This window comes from Bidens hawaiensis, unplaced genomic scaffold (genome assembly GCF_021521415.1).
Source record: "Bidens hawaiensis isolate Kalapana, Puna unplaced genomic scaffold, B.hawaiensis_p1.1 tig00005306_1, whole genome shotgun sequence".
Classification (NCBI taxonomy): Eukaryota; Viridiplantae; Streptophyta; class Magnoliopsida; order Asterales; family Asteraceae; genus Bidens; species Bidens hawaiensis.
Genome location: NW_027491337.1, coordinates 1,405,136 through 1,430,551, shown reverse-complemented (window position 1 = coordinate 1,430,551; position 25,416 = coordinate 1,405,136). Strand labels below are relative to the sequence as shown.

At 41.5% G+C, this 25,416-nt stretch overlaps 1 pseudogene; it reads left to right on the top strand.

The window, feature by feature from the left end:
* The first annotated feature begins 834 nt into the window (after positions 1–834).
* LOC143629572 (sinalpyl alcohol oxidase Nec3-like) lies at positions 835–11,268 on the top strand (annotated as a pseudogene).
* The last annotated feature ends 14,148 nt before the right edge of the window (positions 11,269–25,416 follow it).

Here is a 25,416-nt window from a genome sequence, read left to right as displayed (position 1 = left end):
CTCATCCAAAGCTTTGTATCTATATATTCTTGAAAAGGTTTTCTACAACGTGTTGTTTGAGGGTTTGGCCTTTTTGCTTTTTTCTTTGGTGTTTCAAAGTCTGAATCAGAATTGTGAAACTCGGCTTCTGATTTTCCTTTTTTTTTCTTTTTATCATGTTGCTTGTGTTCCACCTTTTTCTTTTTGAATTTCAATGATTTGATTGGTGTTTCAAAGTCGGAGTCGGAATTTATTTCTTCGGCTTGTTTTATTTTAACTTTCTTATTTGCACGTTCATGCTCATTTTCATCACTCGGTTCTGCATTTCTTTTTCTCTTTTCAACATCTTCATTACAAAAAAAATATCATCAGTGTTAATAAAAAAAATCTTAGTAATAGCTTATGCTAATTTGTTTGTTGTTACAAATCAAAACAACAAACAAATTCACACATAATTCATGATTTCTGCTCCTTAATACGTTCTCATGATTTCAACCTCTATTATTCTAAGCTTTAAACACCTATGCATTTTTAAACGTTCTAACACATTCTGTTGATACTTCAAATTTACCCACCCACTTTTTACTAAACAAAATTGAACATTAAACATGTTCTGTTTCAAAATCAAAAAAATTTTAGTAATAACTTATGCTAATTTGTTTGTTGTTACAAATCAAAACAACAAACAAATTCACACCTAATGCAATATACGTTCTAGGGCAACAAATTAGAAATGTATTACCTGATTTTTGTACGTTTTGATGTATGTCGTTGATCGCTTTCGACCTTCGTTCTTTATCCTTAACAACAAGCTTCGTTGAATGAGAATTTCCGGCCGAGCTCGCATTCAACTCCATGGTGTTTCGAGGTACTCCCGTTTACTTCAAAAACGTATTGACGAACAAATTGGGGGTGTTTGAAAACTAATTTGGGGGAAACTGGAGAACTGATTCACGGAGTGGGAGGTTAAACTGAAATATTACCTGGACGGAATTTCCCTTTTGATAACCGATATATTGTCAATTTCCTTTTAATTACAACTTTGCCACCGCGTTCTATTTTACGCTCCAGATCCTCTCGTACGTAATGTATGATAGTATATTAGTGTACATTAACCACCCCCTATATATATATATATGTAGGGGTGGGATCTAGAGAGAACTCTTTTTAAAGAGAGAACTAGAGAACTAGTAAAGAATTATATTTAACTATTTAAAAAAAAATTATATTGTGATTTTTTTTCTTTCCTCATTCTGCACTAATGCCTATTGCATATTGATACTAACAAAAAAAAAAAAACTTGTCGGTGTAGTACATAGTGCATATGTGCACTAATGCCTATTGCATATATACAATAGTGTTTTATTGCATATAATACAACACAATTGCATTATCCGATACACATTATTGAATATATGAAAACACGACACTAATAATTGTATGCAAAACACATTATCGCATATATGTAATACAACACTAATGCACATGTGCACTATATCGATTTTTTTTTAATTTTTGTATATAATATAACACTATTGCAAAAAACAATACAAACAACTATATATATGTTATTCAACACTATTTCAAATATCACCTATTGCACATATGCATTATAAAAAAGTTGGTGTATTGCACATATATGCATTACTCGTTAATTTTTTTTATTTTTTTTTCATTTTTATTTTTTTTTGTGGTGAATAATAACAACATATAAAAAGGATGAAAGAAAAAAAATTTAAAAAATATTTTTTTAATTGAATTAAAAATACTTCATTATTAGTTCTCTAGTTCTCTCCATAAAATGGAGTTCTCTCATGATCCTCTCCCTATATATATATATATATATATATATAGAGAGAGAGAGAGAGAGAGAGAAAGGTTAAAGTAAAAAGTAATGTTTTCCTAAAAAGTGTAGGAAGAATTTTCCATCATTGGATTAACATCATCTATCAAGGGTAGGATTGTAATCTTAGTTTATTTTCTTGTTATGGTATGTAATTATATAAATAATAAAAATTAAATAAGATTCGGAATTTGTTTCTTATTAATTGACATTTAGTTTAACATTAAATATAAATTAACAACCTATCAAGTGTGTTTTAATGTGAGTCTACACTAAATATAAATTAACAACCTATCAAGTGTGTTTTAACGTGAGTCTGTGACTTACTTTTACAAACGGATGATCGTTTACATTAATATTTTTTTCTTATCCTTTTTATTTAGTTGGTTGTCCAAGTCATATTTTGCTTTAATTTCTCCTATATTTAGGATTTAAACAAAAATCACAATACAAGGTGTTACGAAGATCATCAAAGACGGAAGAACAATAACACACCGTCGGAAAAATGAAAATCTAAGAAAATCGTAAAACTGAACAATAACACACCGTCTCCAATAATTGATCTCACTTATTTGGCGTGTGATTTATGTTGAATAATTAAAAGATTTTAGGTAGTTGAGCATATTTTGGAAGTTTAAGAGAAAATTGTATAAAAATAGGAGCTTCCAAGATTATCATGTTGACAATCTGCATGTTACCATATATCGTATGACAAAAATACTCTTTAACACATCACTTTTACCCTTTAAAATAAAACACTCCTCTAATTACTCCCACATTCAATCTTAGCCATTGATTACCAAGATCCTACCACTCAAGTTCCTTCCTACACTTTTTAGACACTCATCTTTTTACAATAACTCCTCCCTATATATATATATATATATTTATAGACACACACACTAGCTTGAGACCCGTATGATACACGGATAATTAATTACAATGAAATATCTAATAAATAATCGAAATTATTGGTGTCTTTTATTTCCATCCCATAACCCTAATGCCAGCCTACAATATCCTAAATCATAAGCATAATTTTTGAAAAAGAAGCAAAATTATTTTGGCTACCAAATGCAAATCCATCTCCTCATATGATATCCTTGATCAACTAATGATTTATGATAATGATCACCATTTTTTCTATGTGACGCAGATGCAAGTTACCTCGCTTTTACGCATGATGCCACAGACTTCACCCCAGCACAGGATTATGATTATATAATTGTTGGAGGTGGGACTGCTGTTTGTCCCCTAGCCACAACCTTATCGCAAAATTATTATGTTCTTCTTCTTGAGCGAGGTGGTGTTGCAGACTCTGACCACAACGTTTTATTTGAAACCAACTCTCTAACGAATATCATTAACGCAAATGATAGAAACTCAACAGCTCAATCTTTACTTCTATAGATGGAATTTCAAACAATAGAGGAAGAACTTTGTAATTCCTTATTTTACCTCCTTATGCTTTATTTAAGGCATAAGGTATAAGTTACAAAGTTGTAACTTATACCTTATACACTCACAAAACCTAACTTTCCCAAACACCTTATAACTTATAACCCATAAGTTATAAGCTATAAGGAGCTAAAATAAGGAATTCCAAACACCCCTGAAATTGCCTGGGAGGTAGCAGCATGGTAAACTTTGGATTCTATTCTAAAGGTGACAGTGTTGGTAAAATCAGAGATGGTGATAGAGAACAACAAAGGTTTGGGACAATTTTCTGGTTTATTATCAAATTGAAATAAACGATTATAGGGAAATCAAAGTACTGAATTGAAATTGTTGAGATAAAAACAAAACAAGTTAAACTTATAAAGAAAATAAACGTAGCCTCCATGCTCCATGAAGCCTATGTTCTCCACGCTGTGAGTTAATTGAGATAATGCCATGTGAAACTCCACAAAATTCGGTCAACTATAACTGCCCAGTCAACAGTGACCTAACACTCTCCTCCTTCCTGTTGACTTCCATCTCCAACATCTTCAACTCCCATTAGGTTCCTCATCTCTGCAAACTTGATTTGAGCCAACGGTTTGGTCATTATATCATCCTTTTTCAAATCACCACGAACATGTTCCACATAAATTTGCTCACGTTCCACACACTCCCGTATGAAATGATACTTGGTGCCGATGTGTTTGCTACGCCCATGAAAGAAAGGATTTTTCATGAGTGAAATGGATGACTCGTTGTCCAATAGTAACTTCACACTTTGACCCTCCAAACCAGTTAACTCACTAATCAGCCCCCTTAACCATAAGGCTTGGCACACAGCTGATTTTGCTGCCATAAATTCAGCCTCGCACGAAGAAAGCACCACCGTGCGCTGCTTTTGGGAAGACCAAGTGACCAGGCTGCCCGAGTAATAGAACGCCATCCCGGTCGTTTCCCTTCGGTCATCCAAATCAGTCCCGTGACTGCTATCACTATACCCGATCAATTTGCCATTTCCACCCTTTGTGTACTTCAACCCATAGCTTATAGTTCCTTTAACGTACATCATAATATGCTTTATAGCTTTGAAATGGCTCATCTTTGGCTTCTCCATGTACCGGATTACAGCTCCCACGCAATACCCGAGATCAGGCCTTGTGTGAACCAAATACCGGAGACTCCCAATGAGTCGCCTTTACTCGGTAGGGTCAACGAGTTCACCTTCTTCATATTTTGTCAAGTTCAGTTTAGGTTCCATCGAATACTTTGACGGATTGCAGCCCAAAATCCCAACTGAATTAAGTATCTTCTTGGCGTACGCTTCTTGTTTCATAGCAATCAGCCCCTTCTTCTGTTTCACCTAAATACCAAGGTAAAAAGACAACAAGCCCAAATCACTCATATCAAACACATTCTTCATTTTATGTTTGAACTCACCAATTTCCCTTTCATTTGACCCTGTCACGATAAGGTCATCAACGTACACACCAATAATTAGAATTGAACCTGACTTTTGAAACTTATAAACAGCTTGTTCATGTGTGCATTTGCTGAACTCAAGTTCTTTAAGTGCTTTGTCAAGTCGAGCATTCCATGCCCTCAGCGCCTGCCTCAGCCCGTAAAGCGCCTTGTTAAGCCTATAAACCAAATCTTCCTTCCCTTTAACTTCAAAACCATCTGGCTACGATACGTAGACCTCCTCCTTAAGGTCTCCGTTTAGGAAGGCTGACTTGACATCGAGGTGACGCACAAGCCAATCCTCCTTCGCTGCAATAACTAATAGTAAACGAACCGTTTCTAACCTTGCAACCGGCGCAAAAACTTTTCTATACATAACCCTTTTCTACCAAACGGGCTTTGTGCTTTGTGACCGTTCCATTCGCATCTCGTTTCAACTTGTAGACCCACTTCAGTCCAATTGCTCGATGATTTGATGGCAATTTAACTAAAGATCAGGTCTTGTTTCTTTCAATGGAATCAATCTCACTTTGCATTGCTTTCTTCCATTTTTCATCGTGGCTTGCTTCTCTGTAAGATGTTGGTTCCCCATCAATTAACAATAATGCTTTATCTTCAATTGGTACAGTCTCTTCATAAATATCGTAAATTGAACGGAACCCCTGAGAAGGTGTGTGATCGTATGTTGAATCACTCACTGGTCCGCCACCGGTAAGGTTAGAAACCGAGTTCTCCACGCCGCGCTCTTGGCTTTGTGAACCTGTAGAGTCAAACAATGAGGTAAAAGTGTTATTAGATGGTGTCATAGTGCTGTCCTGCCCAACATTGTGATTTGGTTGTCTCGACCCAGACCCTACTGCTCCGTTGATCTGCACTTCTGTCCAGCCAGGTGTTGAGTTGGACTCCATATTTTAAATCTCTCCCCAGGCCCAACATCTTTTTTTATCAAAGACCACTTCATGGGCCACTACAACCTTTTTCAGAATAGGGTTGTACAACCTATACGCCTTGCTACCATCTTCAATACCGAAATACACCATCGGGACACATCTATCACTTAGCTTTGTTAACTGGTTCGATAGTTTCTTTAAATTAGCAACACAACCAAACACTTTCAAGTGACTAAGTGTTGGCTTGTTCCCTTTGCAGCCTTCATACGGTGTTTTATTGGCCACCGCCTTAGTCATAATTCGGTTAAGCAAGTATACCGAATGTCGAACAACTTCACCCCAAAACACATACGGTACTTTCATCGTCTTCAAAAGTGATCTCGTCATCCCGAGAATTGTTCTATTACGGCGCTCCACTACCCCTTTTGGTTGTGGGGTTTAAGGAGCCGTTAATTGGCGCTTAATCCCTACCTGTTGACAGAACTCGTCAAAATGATTAGAATTAAATTCTCCACCACGATCCGTTCGAAGTGTCTTCACGACATATGGACTCTCCTTTTCAACCTGTACTTTGAACCTTTTGAACCACTCAAAGGCATCATCTTTATTCTTAATAATATATACCCACATATACCGACAGTAATCATCAACGAGTAAAAAGAAGTACCAATTGCCTCCCACGGTTTGTGGTGAAATCGGACCACAAAGGTCCGCATGAACGAGTTCCAGTGGTCTACTTGCTCTCCATTTTGATTCAATAGGAAATGATTGCCTCGCTTGTTTCCCCTCCAAACAACCTTCACATACTTGTGTTGGGTGTGATATACAAGGCATACCATTCACCAAACCCTTCTTCGCCATCCACTCTAGGACTGTAAAGTTTGCATGCCCCATACGTGCATGCCACACCCAAGCTTCTTCATTAAACACAGATGCCAAACAAACAGGTTTGGAAATAGTGAGAGCTATTTTATACAACATGTTTGCTGATCGTTGCACCTTCATGACGAGTCTTCCTTGCTCATCATACATCCTTAAATAGTCTCGGTGTAGCCTTACATCATACCCGTCTTCCGTCATTTGACCCAAACTCAGTATGTTATTGTTCAAGGCTGGTACAAAGTACACCTTTGGTATCACCGACGGATCACCATTCTTGCCTTCAACGACAATTACGCCTTTTCCTTTAATCTGCACCTTTGACCCGTCACCGAAACGCACATGACCTGTTACACCTTCATCCAATTCAGAAAATGGTTCCTTGATGCCAGTCATGTTATTGATGGCTCCATTGTCCAAGTACCACATATCTCTACTTTCCCTGATTCCGGTCTCGTCTTGACCCAGAATCACCTGATTCTCATTCAACATCACCATCATCAGTGTTTATTCTCCAAGGACTGTTAAGTAAAGAGCAGGTTCTTCTTCTTGGGCTTGTGTCAAATTGGCTGGCTCGTCGGGTTTCTTTCCTGCTTCACACTCTGAGGAGTAATGACCTAGATGCTCACACTTAAAACATTTTACATGTTTTTTGTCTTTGGTTTTATGACTTGAATTTCCCCTCTCCTGTTGTGACCGCCACCCCAACGAACCACCTCTGCCACGATAGAACCCACGACCTCGTGAACCACATCGTCCCCCCTCTTTCACCGAACGAACCTCGACCACGACCACCATGTGAATTACCCCAACTTGTACTTCTTTGGCTTCCTTGGCTATCAGTTTTTGAGAATATTAAAGTATTCTCCCCGGTTGTATTTCCTTGTTTGAGCCTTAACCGATCTTCGTAGGCCTTTAACCGAGCAACAGCCTCCTACAACGGCATGTCATCTATATCCGTTGTCTGCTCAATCGAAACCACCGGTTGAATAAACTTCTCAGGGACTTAGTCTAGTAACTTTCTCACCAAGATCCCGTCTTCAAGAGTGGCCCCAAGATTGCTTTACTTCGACATCATCCCGCTTAATTTTCCAGAGAACTCATCAACCGACTCTCCATCTTTCATTCTAAGTGCCTCAAACTCACTTTTGAGGTTGTTTAAGCTTGCCTTCTGCACACGGTCGGAACCAACGTACCGTATTTTCAACGATTCCCAAATCTCCTTCGCTGTTTTCATCTTTGCCACTTGCAGTAAAACGTCTTCCGGGATCGCTTGAAAGATGAATGCACGGGCCGTCTTGTTCATCTTCTCATCTTGCACCGCTCCTGTTGTTGGTTCAATCGAATCCCACAACCCTTGATCGTCCATCACTGCTTCCAATTTGATCACCCATGTTGTGTAGTTCGTTGGGGTTAAGGTCGGGATTTGGAGGGAGACGGTACCGGTTTCTTTTGGGGCTGAAGTGTTTCTGACAATTGACATGGTATTGAACTTAGGGTATTTTGGCATGTAAGATTAGGTATTGGATTTGAATTCGGGCTCTAATACCAAGTGTTGGTAAAATCAGAGATGGTGATAGAAAACAACAAAGGTTTGGGACAATTTTCTGGTTTATTATCAAACTGAAATGAGTGATTACAGGGAAATCAAAGTACTGAATTAAAATTGTTGAGATAAAAACAAAACAAGTTAAACTGCTTATAAAGAAAAATAAACGTAGCTTCCACGCTCAATGAAGCCCATGTTCTCCATGTTGTGAGTTAATTGAGATAATGCCATGTGAAACTCCATAAAATTCGGTCAACTATAACTGCCCAGTCAACAGTGACCTAACATATAGTTACTTCTATAACATATCAGGTATTCAATGGGAAATCGAAAAGGTTATCGCAGCCTACGAATGGGTAGAAGATAATGTTGTCTCAGTTCCAGAACGTTTAAATACATGGCAAAATTCTACCTTAAATGCGTTATTGGAATCAAGAATTGGTCTAGTAAATGGTTATACCGTTGATCTCCTTATAGGCACCAAAGTTATTGGTTCTACATTTGATGGGTCTGGGATACGACATGGTGCAGTAGAGCTCCTCAACAAGCCTCACCCTCAAAATTTAATGGTGGTCGTGAAGGCCACTGTTGATCGAGTCATCTTCTCCCTGTCTAATTTGACAGGTTCTTTATACCATTATTAGTGCTGCGTTATGTTTATCGAAACTATTGATCGTGTTGTTACTTTGAAAAGCACATTTCATATAATTTTGTTTTAGTACCACTATTGATGCCGAGCGGAAACCCGAATATAAACAGATAGAAATTCTCAAAAGAAATTGTTACAAAACTTGATGACTAATACATTATAAATCAGACGGAATTACAGAAATTGTTCTTTATGTTTGTACCAAATTTCAGTAGTTGTCCTTTATCTTTAAAAGTAACATAATTTGTACTTTACGTTTCGAAATGTCACACCGTTTGTTCTTTTGGCCTAACCCAGTTAGTTTTCTCGTTAAGTTAGGTCATGTGCGTTGCACATAAGGGCAAATTCGTCAATTTACCTACATAATTATAAACATTCTAACAAAAAAAAACAAATTAATAACTTAACTTAACCCAACCCACCCCCGTCTCCCCCTTCTTCCTCCCTGCATGCGTCTTCTCCGGCGGGCCGCCGCCACCGTCTTATCCGGCGACGAATACCATCTACACACCCACAAGAAACCACAACCATGGAGATTTTGTTCGTATGTTGGTTTCTTACTGAATTTCATATTCATTTGTAAGAAATTCACTAGTAGAAACAATATTAATATCCACTGGAACAATTAAAATAATGAAAACTATGCAAATTACCTCAATAACCTAATCCTGTATATTGATAATTAGGGCTCAAATAACAAAAAAATCTTAATTAATAATAATAATAATAATAATAGAAACCTCAGGACTGGATTTGGTTTGCTTCTGCATCATATCCAGTATCTATTTCTCCAAAGTCACCGCACCAAAGGCGCCGTACTATCCTTTCATCACCGGTCCATGAGCCACCGCCGCCGAACACTCCATCCAGAAACAGCGTTCGAGTCCGGCCACGACATCTCCGTTAACAACCGTAGACGAGTTCCTGGCCACTAATACCTTCCGGCAGGGCGACGTAAGCTTCCGGGCGGAGAACAGTAGCAAAGGATTGAAACAAATGGAGTTGGTTGAGGTTTTTTGTGGGAGTGGAGATGTGTTCGTCGTCGGAAAAGACGGTGGCGACGGTGGCTCGCCGGAGAAGGCGCATGCAGGGAGGAAGAAGGGGAAGACGGGGTGGGTTGGGTTGGGTTAAGTTATTAATTTGTTTTTTTTATTAGAATGTTTATAATTAAGTAGGTAAATTGACGAATTTTCCCTCATGTTCAACGCACATGACCTAACTTAACGGGAAAAACTAACTGGGTTAAGTCAAAAAGACAAACGGTGTGACATTTTGAAACGTAAAATACAAATTGTGTTACTTTTAAAGATAAATGACAACTACTGATATTTGGTACAAACATAAAAAACAATTTCTGTAATTCTGTCTATAAATTGTAAGGTTTCTATTGCAAAATTCTCATAATTATAAATTGTCAATTACTTAACGTAGTTATTGACTTAAATAGACGCGCAAATCAAGGCTATCAATGATTCAAAATGCAAAATATATGGAAACTCTTTGGTAATGAAATCAGAGGCCTAAATGACGGAATTCTGGCCCGAAGACTCTATGATGGTTTACTTCGTATTAGATCGTAATTCCCCTCGTAACCTTTTCTACAAGTTTCCCTATCAGTCTAGCTGGTCCAAACAAAAGGTTGTCTGTTCATTAATCAAATCTTTAGCAAGGATTTTACTAATGTTTCAGGTGTAGCTGCGATTGGCGTTGTATACCATGATTCTAATGGAAGGCGTCATGAAGTCCGTATAAGAAAAAATGGTGAAGTGATATTGAGTGCTGGTGCAATCGAAACCCCACAACTATTGTTATTAAGCGGAGTAGGACCAAGGTCATATTTATTGTCACAAAATATAACTGTTGTTCATGATCAACCTTATGTAGGACAGTTTATGGCTGATAAACAACGTCTAGGGATTAGTCTTCTAGTCCCTTTCCCTTTGGCGGATGTAGGAGGTCGAGTGGTTGGCATCACAAATAATGGTCCGTACATAGAGACCATTTCCGGTGTGACTCCATTTAATTCTCCAGCAAATCCTATAATCTTTCCTGATCCATACCCTCCATTAAACTTAAGTGTTTTATCAATTTGTGCCGAGGTCAGTAGACCCCTCTCAGCTGGTGCGCTCAGTTTGAAATCTACGGATGATGTTACAGTTAGCCCGAAAGTCCAGTTTAATTAATATTCTAAGCCAGAAGACTTCCTTCAGTGTGCTGATGCTGTGCATGCTATTGACAAAATGTTGAGAACACAAGCAATGGATATGTACAAGTTTACGAACCGTGATGGTTCAAAGTATTTTAAGTTCATTGGTGTCCCGTTACCTAGAAATGTATCAAATGAAGATATGGTGAATACATTTTGCCGTGAAACGTTGAGAACGCTTTGGCATTTCAAAGGTGGATGCTTGGTGAACAAGGTTGTTGACTTGTTGATAGTGATTTGAAAGTCGTTGGAATTAATAGCTTGCGGATCGTTGATAGTTCAGTATTATGAGATTCACCCGGAACCAACCCTCAGGCAACCGTCATGATGCTAGGACGATATATGGGCACTAAAATAAGTAACGCAAGAGGATAAGCTGATGTGTGTATTTTAGAACATGTTTAGTTATGTGTTTTAAAGACAAGACATGCTTACACGCAATCATTTCTTGTGTGGGACTGGATTAATATGTAGACATGAAAAACTAAATTCATATGTTAGGCGTGAAAAACGATTAAATAATTATATATTATATATATATATATATATATTAAATGACAACTTTTTTAACAAAGAAAGTTAGTACAATATGCTTCACTGATTGTGAATTTGCCTTTGGAAGCTGTACGGTCAGTTCATTTGGTTGTACAAGTTATAGTGATCATGTACATATCTTGGTGCAACACACCTGTCTTCTTTGTGTGATGACAACGGGGATCAGAAGCTGACTATTATTCTCATCAGCTGAGTCATGAGGACACACTTGCATACTACCGTTTCATATACTACGTTTAATAATAATTTGTTATTATTAACTTTTGAACATCTTCTTTAAAAGATTTGAACATCGCTAATAATAATATTGTTATTTTCTCTCTCTCTCTCTCTCACTTGCATACTACTGTTTCATATACTACAGTTTCCCGACCACCGTCATCTTCAACCTCTGTCCTCAACCACCAAGGTCATCACAACCATCGTCTTCAAGATCCCATCTACCGTTGCCGGGTTCCATTTGGAAACCTAGGTAGCGGCGATGTAGTGGTCCAATGGCCTTTTAGTTTGGAGACAGTCGGAAAGGGGTGGACGTGGTGGCGTTTTGCATCTGCGTCGACGCCATTTCTAGCAGTAGTTCATGGTGGTAAATGCAGTTTTTGTTTGTTACAGATATGAGGCGGTGGGTTGGGAGTTCACGGCTAACATACTGCTGCCGGGTTCTTTTTAAAAACCCTAGGTAGCAGTGGTATTTAGTGGTGGTGAGCCTCTTGACTTTCGGGTTGAAATGATGAGATTATTTTAAATTTAATGGTGATTTTTTGTTCTTTATGGCTTAAAACGGTGTTCAATTTTGTGATCGAATCAATTTGCTTTGAGTCCTTTATGTGGCTGCTGCCAAAGTATGGCTATTTTTGGCCTTTTTATAGTGTTTCTACACTTTGTTTACGGCTATGTACACGTTTACTTGATGGCATGTAGCTTGAAAATGTTGGTAATTAAAACCTAGGCTATGATGATGAACCTGGCTTCATCTGAGCCTCCGAAGCTTTCTCGATTCATTATTTCTTTGTGCTATGATCGTTTGACATTGATCTGATCTGAGCATATGGTTTTCAATGCATATGCATTGAGGCTTATTGGTGTTAATTGATTTTTTTTCTCAAAACCCATATGTGGAACTACAATGATTATGTTTGTTACTGATGTATTGAGCAATAAAAGATGTTGGTATGGGTCAAGTGGTTGCATATTGGGTATTGAAGAAACACCGATCCAATCTTCTATACGGGTCCTGGATCTAATGAGACCAACGGGTAGGATATGATAACAACCAACACAGTATGAGTACAACTTCTCAAAGTCCAATGACCGGGACCTGCAAAATAGACAGCGCAAGTCTCGTTACGGGAATGACAAGAGGGGGGTCTTCCCGTAACCACCCTCTGGCAAGAGAATCAGTACAGTTCGTAAGAGAGAAACTACGAAAGTACAACAGTGATACTGTCGGAGTATATGTGAGTAAATGTGATTGTGAATGAATACCTCATGCAGGTTGACAAGGTATTTATAGCCAAATGATGTAGAAAGGTGATTGGGCCAGCTGTCCCCTTCTAGAAGATCTTGATAACCGCCTGGACGCTTGTCCCTTTGTGATAGGTTGAGCTATACGTCCCATGTGCATGGGTATAACAACCTGGACACGCGTCGCCTTATGATAGGACGGATCACGTCCTGACCATGTACATGGTTATAACAACCTGGCCAGGTGTCCTTTGCTTATTGGCTGGTGGGTCACGTATTCTTTAAGTAACAATCGTGAATATTCTTCTAGTTATTTACAGTTGTCCTGTTGGCATTGCCTTCTGGTCATTTTAGCGGGCATATGTTCTGCCCTACGGATGGCTTCTAAGGGTGCCTGGATACTTCCGCGTGTGGTGTAAGGATGTTCTTCCTCTACCATGTTGTGCAGGTGGTCCGTATGTTCTGCGGGTGGTATATGAGGGGTTCCTTTCCTACCCGCAGATGGTACTTAAGGGTATTTGGACCTTTTTGGTACCCTACCTTTATAAGTCCCCCAAGACCAGTGTTTCTTCCGCGTGAAGTTTTTATGCGGGTGAAATTTTGGGCTTAATGTATTTGGGGGTTTTTGAATCTTGGAAGTTGGGATATATTTTTGTGGATAATCAAGAAAAAGGACAAGTTGACCACTCGCAGGCGCGTGAGCAGATGATGGGACGTTTATGCCGGCTATCACTGTACCCGACTGTGCAACCTTTTCTCTTTCTCGAATTCCCGCGTGATGTGGCAACCTTTGATTGGGCGATGACTTTCTCTCTCCATTGTTCATATCTCATCGCATTAATTGCGATGGGTATAAATAGAGGGATTTATCTTCCATTCGAAGTTTTATCGCCTTTGATTTCCGATTATCCTCTTGCTTTTCCTCTTGAGTATTTCAATTATTCACTAAATCTTATTGTAATGACGACTGTTCAATCCGAGATTGACGAGATAGAGATTCAATGGGATCGGTCTGATTTTGAGAAGTTAATCGAAACTTATGGTATTCCACCGGAGTGGGGACCAGAGTTTCCCTCTTCAGGTTCTATATCCAGCCTGCCACCGCCTGGCAAAATGGCTGTGTATTCTGATTATTTCTATGGGAATTTCCGTTTTCCTTTGACGAAATTTTTTATGAAGATCTTGAGTGCATATGGGATCCATTTGTCCCAGTTGCATCCTCGTGCTGTCATGCGAATTTGCCATTACGAATTCGTGTGTACAGCACACGGAATGTTACCTCATCTTGACCGATTTCCGGTCTTCTACAGATTTGCCAACAGTGGCGGTTGGTTTACATGCCAGGGATTTTCCGACCGGAGTATCGGATATGAGTTCGAGAAAGGATCCAAAGACTGGCGTAGCAAGTTCTTTTGGAAATCTGAGGACGTGGTGCTTGTTACCATGGTCTGTCGTCCGGTTAGCGATGCACTCCCGGACGTTGTCACGGCCGCTCACGAGGGTCGTGATTGGTATCGTACTTTAACGTCGAAACCGACGCCAATGCATGCGTTACCTGAGGAACCCCTTGTGTGGGCAGACATGAGCCGCCTGTGGCCATCTGAGTTTATGGAACCTGTCTTTATTGGATTGGATGAGCGTAAGTTATCTTTTTTACCTTTTCTCTTCCTCGAAACGTTATGATTGATTTTTTATGTTTTTCTTTTCAGGTCGGGGTTCTATGCTTAACGCCCTTTTTGAGGATAGGGCTTGTGCCTGGAAAAGCATCCGTGATGCGGGTGACAAACCTATCCTTGAAAAGACCAAGGACCGATTTCTCTTCCCAACGAAGGTGTGAGCTGAACTCGTAATTTCGGACGCAACCTTTCAAACAGGTGCGTATGTTCTAAACCCCCACCCCTTAATGCTCTTACTTCTAATGGGGTGATCGTCATTCTATCATCGAGTGACGATTCCGCATCCCCAGAAGAGGTGAGCTCTGATGACGATGCCCTGAATTTTCCTCTGTCTCTCACTTATTGGTAGAGTTGGAGAAGCAAAGGACTTTCAGGTCCTTTCAGGCGAGTGATGCGGGTGCAAGTACCGCAGACGCCGGAGAAGGATCTTCGAAGAAGAAGCGGAGGACTTACCGTTCTAAGAAGCCGTAGTATAGTCTTTCCTAGCGTATGAATACGGTGGAAGGTGCGTATTCCATTTTCTATACTTTATTTGTTTTTGGCATGTTAGCTAAGTGTAACTTTCTTGTGCTGATCCGTTGATTGTTGGGGACGATACGTTTGAACAGTTACTATCACCAACCCCTAGAAATGAGAAACAACCGTCTCCTCCTCTTGAGGAAGCAACAGAAGATAAGCCGTCTACTCCTCCAACTGAGATTACTACGGAGGAGCCAGTCGTCCAATCAGGGAACGATAGTTCTTTTGACTATCTTTTTCAAACTGGGGATGCTGGTGGCTTTCAAGACAACCCTGCTGTGAATGCAGAGGGTTTCAGGACTGAGGAATCTCCGGCTCGTCCTCCTCCGCAAGTCTTTGCTACTTCTTCTCCTCCACCCACAGGTGGGGGAGAAGGTTTTTATGTTGGACAAACCTCTCGGGGTATTTGGGAGGCATCAACGCAAGGCGCTCCTCAACAGCCATCCTCGATCCACGTTCGTCTTGAAGCTTCAGGTTCTCGTTATTACGGAGATGCGAACTTAGGGGATGAGTTTGACCTGTTGTCCCGCCTTGGGACATTGTCAACGGATCCCGGTCTTCCGACCCCGGGACCTGTATGAGTTTTCTTAAACACTGCGTGCCGCCTGCAGAAATGGCGCACCAGCGTGACCGTTCCCGCCATGATCTCCACACTGACTTGTCTTTTTCCTTGGCTAACAGTTTGGCCTGTAGCCAGGAAATCTTACGCGAATGGCGTACCATGGGCGGGAAACTAGGTGAAGCTTCTCGGGCCATTTAGGCTGCGAAGAAAGAAGCCGAGGATAACCGCTTGGCAGCCAGTGCAGCCAAGTGGAAGCAGACGGACGAAGAGATCGCCCTTAGGGGTGAACAAGATCGAAATGTTGCTGCGGCCCATCAATGGAAGGAAGCCCGTGAAAGGCAAAATTCCATTCTTGAAGCTGCCCGGGCTGAGGCCCAAAAGAAGAAGGAAGACTTGGCGAAAGCCCTTGAGGCTAATTCAGCTTTAGAAAGCCAAGATCCCGCCAAGTCAACCGAATTCAAGAGCTTGAAGTGGAACTAAAGCTGCAAAGGGAGCAGGTCGAGCTTAAGGACAAAAGTGCTGCTGAAATACAAGCTGCCTATGACTCCCTTTTGCAAGCTCGCAAAGAGGCGGAGGCCCGTGCCGCTGCAGCCTTGAATGAAAGACAACAAACAGCTAAGGAATCCCAAGAAATCCGAGAGAGGGTTGAACGTGCAAAGCAAGACCATCAGTGGTTCCTCATTTGTTGTGTACGATATACTTCATGCCTTGATACTTAAATAAATTATGTTTTTAATTTGTCAGGTCGTCCGCCATATCAAGGGGAGTCCTGAGATGAATGATAGCTTCGCTAATTTGATGACTGCCTCTTCCCAGCTTGGACGCGTGAAAGGCTTTAATGAAGGGATGAGCTATGCTCAAACTAGTCGTTCCTTTGGAGACCATCCGCTTCATGGCCTTGATGTCAAGCATGAGTATGATATGCGGATTAAAGAACATGATAGCCTGGTGTTCTCGCTGCAAAACATGCTTCCGGAGTTTGCCGCAGCCAGTGATGGTGTGTAACAACTGAAGAGTTATCTTGACGATGAATCTGAGGAAGCCTCATCTGAGGACACTCCACCAAATCCTCCGGAAGATATTGTAGCCCCAAATCCATAGGATAGGATAGGCTAGGATTTTAAGACTTGTAATTGCTCCTCCATACTTTTGTAACTATTTTTGATTACTTAATGGAAAGAAACTTTTTGTTTTGTTTGAGAGTATTATATTGTTTAATGAAAATATCCTTGGAAGATATTTTAAAATTTGAATTTTTGCAAGTTGGATAATCTTGATGACGTGGCGGAGAGAGGAGCTTTAAGGGACAACTAACAAGACGTGTATGACGCCTTTGACAACCTGTTTTCACTTTCTTGAATCCCCCGCCTGACGTGTCAACCATCTGACGGTCCGCGGTTTCTCTCTCCTCTGACACTCCATCAGTCGCATTAATTGCGATGAGTATAAATAAATCACTCGTGGTTTTCAATTTACTCTTATCTCTTCCAAACTCTTTCTCTCTCAAACCTTCGAAGCTAGAATTGTCTAAGATTTATTTCCTTCTTATCTTTGATTAAACATATTGATCTAATGGATGGAAAAAAGAAGAATACTCCAGCAATTCATGAGGTTGTTGTAAATCTGAAGGAGAAAGATTACGACGATGTAGTCAACGTATACGGTCTGGCACCGGAATGGGGACCAGAACGTCCGGGCCGACGGTTCGATCGCCACCAATCCACCGTCAGGGAAGATGGCCGTATACATTGATTTCTTTACGACGGGGAACTTCCAGTTACCCTTCAATAAATTTATGAGGGCCATCTTGACATCCTATGGTCTTCATCTATCCCAGATTCATCCCTTCGGGATGTTGCGGGTTCTTCATTTCGAATTTTGTTGTCAGGCCAACGCTATTGAGCCTACAGTTGCCCGATTTACTGTTTTTTACAAATTGACGAACCGCGATGGATGGTATGGTTGGGCTTCTACCAAGAAGGGTCCCATTGGTACCGAGTGGTACCGGAGCCTTTATGAGTGGAAGCCAAAATTCTTTTGTATTCGGGAAGATGCATTCCCGTTTTCCATGGCCCGTCACAAAGCGGATGATACTTCCCCATCCATCACTGCAACCACCGAGATCAATCTTCCTGGTATGCCACGTTGACCAAGACTCCTACGCCACTGCGGGAGATTCATGAGGGAGCGTTGGTATACGCGAAAATGGGCCGTCTATGGCCATTTCCCAATTTGGAGCCATACTTCCAAAATTATGATAAAAGTGAGTTTTTACTTTCACTGCTCAGATTTTCATTACCTAGTCTTAACATTTTTCAATTGCAGGTGAGGGCTCTGTTCTTTCCTCCCTTCTGGATAAGGTGGAGGGTCTGATGGTGCGCCGGCCTGTTCATCCTAGTGAATTTCCGTTTCTCGAACGCACCAAACCCAATTTTTTGTTTTCCACCCATCACGCAAAACGTGTGGTGTCTGAAGCCATGTATGTGAAAGGTGAGAAGATCATCGCTGAAGGTGAGGGCATTCTAAAACCTCGACCTCTTACCGTTATGATTCCTAGCGGTGTGATAGTACTTCTGTCATCTGGTAAGGAATCACTACCCCGTGATGGAGAAGAGCTTATTGATACGACTGATTCTACAAACATTTTGCATTCCTCTGTAGGTTTAACCCGGAAATTCAGCAAGAATCCATCCGCAAGCACCACTGCGGGTGATGATGATGTTGATGTTACCGCAGAAGGTAATCGTCCAAAAGCTGATGACGTCACCACTAAAAGTGACCGTCAAACTGTTGATGCGGGCGTTTCCAAAGCGGCTGCAAACACAATGTTCAACCTACCAAGGTTGCTCCCTCAAAGAAGCCGAAGAGGCCAAAGCCTGCTGATTTGGAAACACGCCTTCACAAACTTGCTTCTGAAGACATCACCTTGGGTAAGTGTGATACTTCTCAACTTTTGTCTATTGTTATGAGTCAAGTGTGTGTATCTGATTTCTTGATAATGTTTTACAGTTGCCCTGAATGATCTTTCTGGAAATGTTTCAGGTTTGAAGAATTCAAAGGCACCACCTCCTCCATCATCTCCGCAATCTAATACCGCCAAAGATTCAATATTTGTGGCGGATGACTCCCCTTTGAAGAATAAGGAAGTTGGTGATACTAGTTGCTTGAACATGTCACCTTCCTTTAATGTTTATCGCTTCAGGGATCAAGGGGGTGTTAGTGCCTTTGCCTATGGGCGTCAGACCTCTCCTCCTCCTCCTAATGAGGAAGACTCTTCCCCGCGCCATCTGCGTTGGTCTTTACGTCGAAATTTGACGTTCAACGACGTGGATGTGTGTTTTGAATACTTACGGGAAAGCCTTCCTCCCGCCGAAAGAGAGCGACAACGTCGCCGTATTTGCCAAGAGTTATTAAACTCAAACTCTTACCATATGGCGAATACTATTTCCACCAATCAGGAAATAACTCGGGACTGGTTGTTGATGAATGAGGAATGGGATGAGCTGAGGCTGCAACGTCTGATGCGACGGAAGAAGCCCTTAAGGCTTTGGATGAGGCCAAAGAGAGCCATCAAGCTTTAGAAGCTGAGAGGGCTAACCGTCTCGCTATTGAGGAAGTAAAAACCGTCCTTCAAAAGCAAATGGACGAACATGCGGTTTTGATAAAAACTCTTCAGGCTGAATCAGCAGCGAAGGACAAGCCTTTGGCCGACCTTGCCACCAAAAGCTGAGAACAGGCTTTGGAGTGTGCCAGCCACAAGATGGAGCTTGTCTGAGCTAAGGCGGACTAGAAGGGGCTGTTAGCAGAAGGAATTCCCAAGGTATGTTTCTTATCTTGTTATCAATAATCAGATTGTTCATAATTATTTATATTTAATTGTTCTAATTGGTCATCGCCGATGTCCGGGCGAGTGATGAACTTGGGAATTGTGTAGCCATACTCCTGAATGCATCCAAGCAAGCTGGTCGTCAACTAGGCTTCCAGGAAGGCTACAAATTTGGTTCAGAGTCTAAGCTTCCGGAAGAATATGTTTTTCACGGCCAAGATACTGTTGCCGTCCTTATCTAGAAAACAAAAGCTTTCGATACTTTGAAGTTTTCTCTAGCAGAGCAGATATCTGATCTGGCGGACAAGGAGGATGGTATTGAGCAACTACAGGACCTTCTTGATTTTGGTGAGGAAGATGAAGAAAATTCTAATAATGCGGAAGGCAAGGACGCGGAATCATGAAGATGCGGCGTCAGAGATTAGATATATTTTTTCTTCCTCGTAATTAAGATCCCCTTGTTGTAATCCCTTTTGAATATATAAAGAAGTCTTTTTTCATCCGGTACACTTTGTCTTATTCTTCATAATATAAGTGTTTGTAGGATCTTCTTTGTTTGTCAATAAAGGATTACATAACAATATATGTCATAAATGACTGAAATAAAATTTCCATAGATGTGGCATAACCCGAAATACAAAAGACGAAATTACATAATTTGTGAGTAGCTAATTAGGCACGCAGGCCAAAAAGAAAAACATACTAAATGTAACACTTCTTCAATTGGGCCCCATTCCAAGTTCTAGGGATCTTAGTCCCGTCCAACTTTTCTAACTTGTAGGCACCCTTAGATAACACTTGTTTAACTTTGTAAGGGCCCTCCCAAGTCGGGGCTAACTTACCCAGAGGCTCTTGCCCGGAGGCCTTGTTGTTGCGGAAGACAAAGTCTCCCGCATCGAATTCGCATTTTTGGACCAGCGAGTTATAATATTTTTGCAATTGGCGTTTATAATTATGCTCGCGGATCGATGCCAGTTCTCTCCTCTCTTCGAGGCGATCAAGATTCATCCGGATTTCATCATTATTGTCATCAATCAATAAAACTCTTGTGGATGGAATCTTTATTTCGCCGGAATCATGGCCTCAGTGCCGTAGGTTAAGCTAAAGGGGGTTTCAGAATTACTGGAATTCTTTTGGGTGCGAAAGGCCTAAAGTACATGAGGCAATTCATCAACCCATCTCGTCCGTTTAGTCCCTACCCTCGCTTTGATTCCTTCCTTGATTGTCCTGTTGGTTCTCTCAACCTGACAATTTGCTTGCGAGTGGGCTACAGGTGTGAAGATTTAAGAGATATGCAATTCTTTCAGCCAATCCTGTAGCCCATTGTCCGCGAACTGAGTCCCTTTGTCACTAACAAGTTCCAACGGAAGCCCAAACGGGCAGATTATGAATTCCCAAAGGAATTTATTAACACTTGCTATTGTTATGGAAGAAACTGGTTTGGCTTCTACCCACTTCGTAAAGTAGTCAATTGATACTATAAAAAATTTGACGCGTCCCGGGGCTTCGAGGAAAGGTCCCATTATGTCGATAGCCCACTTCTGGAACGACCATGCTGAAGTGACAGGAACGAGCTCGTTCTTTGGTCGTAGCGTGTTAGGAGCATGCCGTTGGCATGAATCACACTTCCTGATTTCATGCACAACGTCCAGATGCATTCCTGGCCAGTAATATCCAGCATTCATTAGCTTTGCTATGACCATGCGCGGGCCTGCGTGAAGACCACAGATGCCTTCGTGAACTTCTCTGATTAGATAGTTCGTGTCCTCAGCATCCACACATCGATGTAGTGGACCGAGGAAGGAACGTCGGTATAAAACACCATCATGCATCTGATAGTTCAAGGTTTGTGTTTTATCTTCCGGGTCGCGGATTTTCCTTCTGGGAGGGCTTCTGATGATAGGTATGCTATGATAGGTGTCATCCAAGATTCCACTCCGGTTTGAATTACTAAAACTTGATGTTGCGGGACAGATGGGAGATCCAATATTTCAATGCGGATGTCTTTAGCAAAGTGTTCAAAGTTCGTTGAAGCTAGTTTACTAAGAGCATCGGCTGACTTATTCTCGCTTCTCTTTATGTGGATTACTTTGCATGAAGAAAACTGAAGCATCAAATCTTTCGCCTGTGACACATATGAAGCCATTACGTCATTCTTTGCTTCGTATGTACCGTTGATCTGTCCCGCGATCAACATGGAATCCACGCGGGCTTCCAAATGTTTCACCCCAAGCTTTTTTGCTATCCGCAAGCCTGCCAGGAAAGCTTCATATTCTGCCTCGTTGTTAGTACTCTTGAAGTCTAACTTTGAGGCATATGTAAACTCGTGGCCTTCGGGATTGACTAACCTGAGGCCTGCGCCAGATCCCTCACTGCTTGAAGCCCCGTCCGTGAACAAAGACCAAATCTGTCTTTGCTCAGGAGGTGCTTGGGGTTGCTGCTCAATCAAACATTCTTTCTCTTTGTGTTGCGGGACTTCAATGACGAAGTCCGCCAACACCTGCCCCTTGATTGCTGGCCTAGGTTTATATTCTATTACATGTTCACCTAGCTCTATGGCCCACTTTGCCAATCGCCCAGACAATTCCGGCTTGTTGAGAACGTTCTTGAGTTTGTAACCGGTTAACACATTTATGGGATGCCCCTGAAAGTACCTGCGGAGGCGTCAGGCAGCATAGACCAATGCTAATACAAGTTTTTCCAGCATTGAATTCCTGGTCTTTGGGTCTGACAATGTTCTGCTGACGTATAGATCGGTGTTTGAACGTTCTTTCTATCCGTCAGAAGGACAGCCCTAATAGCAATGTCCGATGCCGACAAGTATAACGTTAAAGGTTCCCCTGCATGAGGTGCTGTCAGCGTGGGTAGTACCATCAAGCATTTTTTAACCTCCAAGAAAGCTTGTTTCGCTTCTGCGGTCCATTTGAATTGTGCTTTCTTGAGGCAGTTTCTCAATGTTGAAACAAACAGATAGGACTTAGCTGCATGATTTGCCAAAAAGCGATTCAAAGCAACCAAGCGACCGTTGAGTGTCTGAACCTCTTTGAGGGAGGAAGGAGAGGGCATGCGGGCTACAACTTGAACTTTATCCGGATTAGCTTTGAAGCCCGCACCCGTAACGATTACACCAAGAAATTTTCCTTCTTCCATTCCAAACGAACACTTAGCTGGATTCAGCTTCATGTTGATACTCCTCAAGGTTTCGAACGTCTCTTCGATGTCTCTCAACATTTGGTCTTCTTCAACACTTTTGATTACAAGATCGTCCATATAAACTTCCAAGTTCCGGCCAATCTGATTTTTAAACGCTATGTCCATCAATTGTTGGTACGTAGCCCCCGCATTCTTTAGTCCGAAAGGCATCATTTTGTAGCAAAAATTCCTTGACCAGTACGAAATGTTGTCTTATACTGATCACCGCAGCCATGCGGAGTTGATGATAGCCTTTGTAGGCGTCTAAAAAGCATTTGAATTTGAATGGGGCTACAACATCAACCTTAAGATCAATTTCTGGAAAAGGATAACAGTCCTTGGGACACGCCTTGTTTAGATCCTTGAAATCTATACACATCCGCCATGTCCCATTGCTCTTAGGATCAATAATAGGATTGGCGACCCAAGTATGATTTGAATTGGATGGATAATTCCGGCATAAAGCAAATCTTGTACCTGATCATTCATGGCTTTCATCTGTTCTGGGCCCATCTTTCGCTTTTTCTGGATAATTGGTGTAAACATCGGTTTACCCTTCACTTGTGTTCCGCAATATTCCACGGAATGCCAGTCATGTCCGCTGGTTGCCAAGCGAAGATGTCCATGTTTTTGGTCAACAATTGTTTCAAAAAATTCTTCACTATTTCTGAAAAAGCGGGTCCAATTATGATTGTCTGATCAGGGAATTTCTTGTTCAAAACCCATTTTTCCGGTTCAGTCCTCTGAGATTGTTTTGGAATCTTGCTGGGATTTGAGCTTTCTGTTGCGAAGCAATGTCGATTTACATGAATTATTGCTACGCCGGTGCGGGTTGGAACCCCTACTGCACCGTGAGCCGTGGACGGATGAGCAATGAAGTTGCCAATTGCTTCTCGTCCCTAGATGATGTCGTGTTTCCAAGTTGCTGGTAAAACTAAAAATTCGACCTCCTCGGTCCTTGAATGAACTCCATCGCTCAGAGTGACTGGAAATGAATTACCCCTCGCGGGTGCATTATCTCTCCTCCAAATCCTAACACAGGAGCATGAATGGGTTTCAATCTCTCATTGTCTTCCTCATCAAGTTGTTCAAAGCACTGTTCGTGCATAATGTCAGATGTACTACCACTGTCAAAGAAAACATATTGGGAGCGATAATGACCGAAGAGGGCAGTGATGATCAAGGGTTTCTTGTTACTGGGACCCCCTTGATCCGAGGAAAAATTACTGGCTCATTTTTTCCATTCTTCGTCTGACTCTCGTCTTTTTCCCCCAACCTTTCGTCCGCTCTGGATCATGTGAACGTTCAAGTCCTTGACATGCTTTTTGGACGGGCCCTGGTTGTCCCGCATGGGAGCTTTACCAGTCCCGGATTTTCCATCTTTTACCAAGTGTCCAAGTTTCCCGGACTTCACATCCGCCTCAATCTCGCTATTTAGAGCATTACATTCGTTCGTGCTGTGACCAATGTCATTGTGGAACGAACAATGTTTTTTGGCATCGAGGAATGACCTCCTCGTGAGTGGCTGCGGCTTTCTAAATTCACGTTCTCTGTGGTGAGAATTTCTGCTGGAGTTTTTGAAAGAGGACGAACTGTTGGGACCTCGATTCGAGGGTCCCGTTTTGTTCTTGTTGCCAGCCAATGAGAGACCTTGCAACAAATGGCTTTGATGCCTCTGTGTTCGGCTGAAGTCTTGACTAGATTGGCCCTTTTGCCTGCTTGTTGGGTCGTGGAGTTTGGAATTCCACTTTCAGTTTTTGTTTTGAAATGTTATACCCCAACGTTCTTTCAGTTCTGGCAAATAACTTTGCCGCAGTCATGATGTCATCCCACTCCTATGGCATTTCGTCCGTTCCTGTCAATGTGCGGATCAACGCGTCACATTTGACATTCTTGCGGAAGGCACCGCAGAGCTTATCCTTGCTGATTCCACCGATGTTCAGGCTTTCATCTTTGAATCGGGTAATAAAATCTTCCACAGTTTCGTTATCTCGGCGGATAACGTCCAAGATTTCTGACTGGTCACGAGTGTGCTTCTTCTGCTGGCTGAACTTTTGAGAAAATTTCTTCACTAGATCATCCCAGCTAGAGATTTGACCATCAGGTAACTTTTCAAACCATTCGCGCGCTGCCCCTATTAGTGTCAATGCGAATATGTGACACCAATAGGGGAGCGTCCATCCGCTCATACCACCTACCGCCACGAAGTTTTGGAGATGATCGCTTGGATCAGTCATTCCATTATATTTACCCACTGAGGTAGATATTTTAGCATTAACAGAGAAAGGTGCCATGGCAATGCTTGTTATGAACTTTGATTTCTCGGAGAAGGCTGCCGGACGGTATGGTTTAGTGAAATCTCTCTCTACATCACTATGATATTCAGTGTGGCGGACTACGTCCCGCGAACGACTACTTCTTGCCCTCGAACTCATTCTGCTGTCACCCGAATAAAGACTGTAATCTCCCGGATGATAAGTTGAGTCATAACTATCATACTCTTCTAAGTAGGACGTCATCCGCATGTCCATGCGAGGACGGGGGCACAACCTTGGTAGTTCGCCTAACTCTTGTTCCTTTTATTGACTATAACGGATCTGACTTCCCTCACTGTTGGAGGAGGGGAAAGAGATCTCCGGGGAGATTCTTCATAAGTCAGAGTGCGGGCATGAAAACGCTCATTGCGTATCCTGCGATCATACTCAGCTGCGAAACTTTCTTGTTGTAAG